Raw genomic sequence first — 5,770 nt, forward strand, 5'->3', positions numbered from 1 at the left:
TTGTTAGACTGGGTTTTGAAAGTTCTAATGAAAGGAATTGCGGGTTATGGGACTGCTCTTGGGATACACCAACAATACATTAACTGATGTGGTCTGTAACATGCCCCAAAGCTGATGTTAAATGGCAACTCCCACAATGACCTATTGTTTGGCCTGCACAGGGACTTTTTCAGTTGTACACCCATGACAACAGGATCTTGGTTTTGTACACAGCATTGTTTGTATTCTCCACACAAAATCTCTAAACCTACCGAATATGTGTTTGAATGCAGTACTGAAAACCCCTCAGAACTCTTAGGTGGTTATGAACTAGAGCTAAAGAAGACAAACGTTCTAATGTCCTTTTTTTTAACTGGTCTTGCGCTTCCTCAACTAGTTTATGGTAGAGATGAGCGTATCATCCGAACTTTGGGGTTCCGAGTCGAACCAAGTCCCGACTCGGGTCTTCTTGCCAAGTTAGGAACTCTGATCTAAAAGCTGGATCTTGCATATTTTGGATTGCATATAAGTCCATCCCTTGTGATTTTAGGTGCTGTGAGGTGGTCAGAATTGATTGGAAATGATGGGAAATTTAATGTTGTTGGGGTTTATAATACCATAGGAACAAAAACAGGTCCAAGTTACAGGATTTTAGCTGTATTTATCCATTTTTAAAGAAAACCAAAACACTTGAGGGCGGTTTTGCCTAAACCAAAACAGGACAATGATTTAGAACCAGAACCGACACACTGGGGTCTGCGCACGTCTGTAGTTTATGGCACCAGTTTTGAATTTCTCCATTTGAGCTGGTAAAATAGTCATTCCCATTACCGGCAACAGCTGTTTTTTCTATATGGTGTGGTATTTGTCGACAGTGATAGGGTGGGGATGCAGCAAAGGTAGAAAGGTGGATAAACCCCAAAAATGCTAGTTTGTCCGCATTTCTCAGATGCACCCCGGGTGTTACCCTATGGGCTTCTATCGGGAGAGTGCTGTGATAGAGAGCCAATCTGATCCATCCTAGCACCCACCGCGGCATGCGCAGAAGGACGCCAGAGGGGCTTCTGGGTCCTAGACCCGAAAGTCCCTCTCTCACAAAGGGCCGCTCTTAACGTGAGAGCGGTCCTTTGCGGCGTTCTTCATGTATACCGGCGTTGCTAACGCCGGCATGCATGCGAAGGGTGGCGGGTGCATTGCGTCCTGCATCCAGCCCATAATGTTGACATTCATCATGTCGATGTGAGAATGTTGACATGGTCCTAATATCGATGTTGACCTTCATCATGTAGATAGTGATGAAATGTTGACCTGTGGCCCGACGGTGACTTACCTGCTCCCGACAGCTGCAGCGAGTCCAGTGCGGGTTCTGGGTCCTAGTGGTCATGTGACATCTGGGTCAAAGCTGTGATCCTCCGGCGTTCTGGTCCGTATTTCTCTGTTAACCCTCCCCCTAGTACCTAACTAACCCCTAATGTTGACATTCTGATAATGTCTATATGTTGCATGTTGACCTTTTAACAAAGTCAATATTGTGGTGTCAACATTATGAATGTCTAAATTATCATTGTCGACCTTTTGACTGCATCTCTTTCCATAAACTCATCTTGGCTTAATGCATATATACATGATATGGCTCACCTCAAAAATATGTACAAGCTTTGGAAGGTATTTTGGACTTTTTATGCAAAGAAAGTAGACCTCTTTCTTGAAGCACCCATACACACTAAGGGCCAGTTAAGAAATTGTAGGGGAAATGTATCAAACCTTTAACAGAGGTAAAGTGGAAAAAGTGCCCATAGCAACCAATCATCTTCTAAATATCATTTATCTAGCTCAGTGGTTCTCAAACTCTGCCCTCCGGATCCCACACAGGTCATGTTTTCCAGGTCACCCAGCAGGTGCACAGGTGTATTCATTACTCACTGACACATTTTAAAATATCCACAAGTGGAACTAATTATTTCACTTGCGATTCTGTATGGAGACCTGGAAAACATGCACTGTTTGGGGTCCTGAGGACCGAGTTTGAGAACCTGTGATCTAGCATAGTCTACAAAATGACAGAAGCTGATTGCAACTTCTCTTTATCTCGAAGGTTTGATATGTCTCCCCCTTTAAACCTAATTGAATGCTAATTGCGGCATGTATCAGATGTCAGTTGGGATTGGCGGAAATTGCAGGTAATTGTTTCCGGCTAAGATACGACATTGTGTGTGGTCCTTGGTCAACCACACTTATTGTGGATCATAGAAACAAACAGTTAAATGTGCTAGAATTGTGGCCAAACTGAATATAGATGTGGCCAGGCTGCCTGTGCATGAGCTGCAAAACTGAAACCAGACCACTTCCTTAATGACAAGTGGGATGTAGTATCCATGGCAAGTATCATTCACAAATGCATGTAACAAAGTGCTGGAAACTTTTTATGTACCATAAATACTTTTCGAAAGTTCCAGATGTATCCACAGGACTGCGGGATAGAGGACAGTCACTGGCATCGAGTTGGCCTGACATATAAGTTCTTAAAATTACTTCCTTGCACAAGCTAAAAGTTAGACCACAACTGCTAGATTAAGCTTTGTATGTAAATGTGCATGAGCGTTACTTATTTTAATATCACTATTACAATGTTAAAGATGAATAGGCTAAAGCGACGTAAAGAACACAGTAGCTGCCAAGTAACACCTGCCAGTCTGCAGAATATATCTAACCGTTTTTCAGATTAAACAAACAGCTGAAATGGAAAAGCAGATCATGCTTAGTTATCTGCTTCCAAATGCATTTCTAGACCTCTCAGATCAGCTTTTTAGCTATGTAACATATACTGTACTTGTAATGCAGGCTTGAGCAATTAAACTTCAATAGTAAATCCTGAGTAAAATAATCTGCTAGAAAATCCCTCTTGTCTGGTGGTTCCAGCTATATGTTAAAATGAAATGAATGAATGGATGGTGTGGTTCTGTGGCCCTAATCCTGTGTCATCATTTAGATATAAGCAGGAGTGTGTCTATCCTATTGCAGTCTTCTGAGGTCACCGATTCTTCCAAGCACAGCAAGTAAGATCTAGCCATTATATTACATTCCAACCTTTATACAAACTGTATACTAGCCCAGAAAATGGCTACCGTACTGTAAAAACACAAACTGAGCGGGTATAATATGCAGGTGTGGTATGACTTGTCATTCTGAATGTGACATGTTCATGATGTTGACATACATGTTTTCTTTTTATTTTAGCCTAAACCTATATGCAACACTAAACAGATTGTCGACATGTTAAATGTTCACGACATGAACATTTCAACATTTAACGTTGTCAACCTAAAGTCCATGTTGACATATCTGCTGATATTTAGAACCTGTCGACACTGGGATCCCTACTCTGCAGTCAATATGTGTACGATTATGTTATCTGTTTAATAGCTCATTTGTACAGGTGACAGGTCCCTTTAAAAGAGAGTAGGCCAATCTCTCAGATGTACTGTACGTAACTTTAGGTGGTATTTTTACTAATCTGTGGGTTTTCAAAGCTGCCAGTTGTCGGAAGTTTTGCCTGTGGGATTTAAAGCAGCAATAGTAATAAATGCAAAACCAGGGGTGTTTTGCATTTAATATCATTGCCGTTCCTCCTACATAACAAAGTAATGCAAATACACAAGTCCCAAAACGTCCTCTTATCCATGGGGAAGCTAAACTCAGCGGTTATTTGCGACACCTCCAGTCACACTTTCCAGCACATTGTGTAACAGAGGCTCACATAATCAGATTTTATAGCCCATAGATTGCAGAGTTGACAAACACATTTTAGTACACTGTTAGCCAACAAAGCAGACACTGTGATATTGTGTGATTTTCTTCTCTGTATCACTGTATGTCTGTGGCTGCAAATAGAAACAAAATACATGAATAGTCCACTGTTGCCAACTATCCCTAACTTAAAGTTCAAGTCACAGATTTTAAAGGTTTGTCCCTGTTTTTCAACGTTGACCAACTACACCTGGGGTTCCCAAACTTTGTCCTCAAGGCACCCTCACAGACCAGGTTTTAAGGATATCCATGCATGTGCATAAATGGAATAATCAAAGTGACTGAGGTACTAATTAAGTCACCTGTGCTTAAGTATGGATATCCTGAAAACCTGCACTGTTAGGGTGCCTTGAGGACCGAGTTTGGGAACCACTGAACTACACAGTACATTTTCCCGTATTCCTATATAAAATGCAGTTCTCACTAGTCTCAATCTGCGAGCTTCATACAGTATGTCCATATTTATTAAACATGACTACTTAATATACAATACATGACATTAAATCTATGTTTAGTTGGCTGTAGACGATGTAGTGCTGGGTCTGCACAGTGCTCCTTGGCTGATGCATGGAAGTACATCACATAATAGCCCTGGAAATTACCTTTTCATTTTCACAACTATGGCCCTGATTTAGCAAGGATCGCAATTGCAAAGCTGCACACAGGCTATAGATATATGATGTATGTACACAGGCAGCTTTTCAATTGCGATCCTCGCTATTATGCAAATATGGTCTGTATGGCCCCCCTGCTGCATTTGCGATCCCAGCACTGCGACCATCGACCACCAGGACACTGCGTTTATCCTGGGCTGGCCACTTGCAGAAAACTGGATGGACACGCCCCCACTTCCGGGAACGCCAACCGCCCCTTATATGCCTCTGTCTGTCAATCAGGCAGAGGCACATAAGGGGCCGCGTGTGACTACGCAGGACCCATTCTGCACACTCGCAGATTCCCGATAATCTGGCATCTACGATCAGCAGTGCACTTGCGTGTACTGCTGAATCAGGCCCCATGGTACAGTAATTTGCACCACTTCAGGAGTCAAATTTATTTAAAATAAGACAAATTTGAGCCTTTTGCAGAGAACTTTTTTTATTTTTAGGTGAAATCTGCACCAAAAACACCACATGTTGAATTTGAACCCACAAGTGGCAATGCTTCCACTGATGTTGGTTTGTTTGTTATGTAAACTTCATATGGCTATTGTGGACCAAAGCTAGATACACACTTTTTTGGATTGGGCCGACAAACAGGGAGAAGTTAACAATTTTTGTCCACACCACACGAATTTTGCATATATCTGCCCACAAGGTGGATGACGTAGTGATAGGAAATATGAGCAGATTATCGAGAATGCACACAGGCTGCTCGATATCGGCAGCGGGCGAGAATTTCTATCTTGGCTAACCGGTCGTATAATCGGAGGAATGCGTTTGTGGACATTTTTTAACTGTTTTATTGAGGATGCCGGCAGTCTGTAATATTCAAACATCTACTGTAGAATAGGGGATATGCGGAAAAAAGGACTCTATGGATGGGGTACTCCTAAGGCCATGATCACACCTACACATATCGTACCTATGCATTTGAATTTACTGTAGATTTTCATGTTCCAAAACTGGAGTGAGGTGGTCCCTTTTAATTATTTTGATAATTGGATTTACAAATATCATTAAGGGTTACAATCTTGATTCCATTGGCTAGATAAAACTGTAATCTCATCCAAAAACAGCCAGAGAACAGTGCCTCTCAGTGGGCAAAAGACCATGAAAAATAGAACGCTACCTGCGTTTTTCTTAATGTTTAAACAAAGCATTGAAATTCATTTAATGTGATCAAGAAACATACCAAAAATATTTTTTAATGCATAATTTTCTAGTGTAGTCTTCTTTAATAGTCATTTTATAGAGCTTTTTGTGTGCCCAGGCTCTTTAAACTCCTAAGTCGTTCACTAAGCCTTCAATCCCAGATTCTACCC

Source organism: Taudactylus pleione, unplaced genomic scaffold (genome assembly GCF_031769625.1).
Source record: "Taudactylus pleione unplaced genomic scaffold, aTauple2 ptg000017l, whole genome shotgun sequence".
Classification (NCBI taxonomy): domain Eukaryota; kingdom Metazoa; phylum Chordata; class Amphibia; order Anura; family Myobatrachidae; genus Taudactylus; species Taudactylus pleione.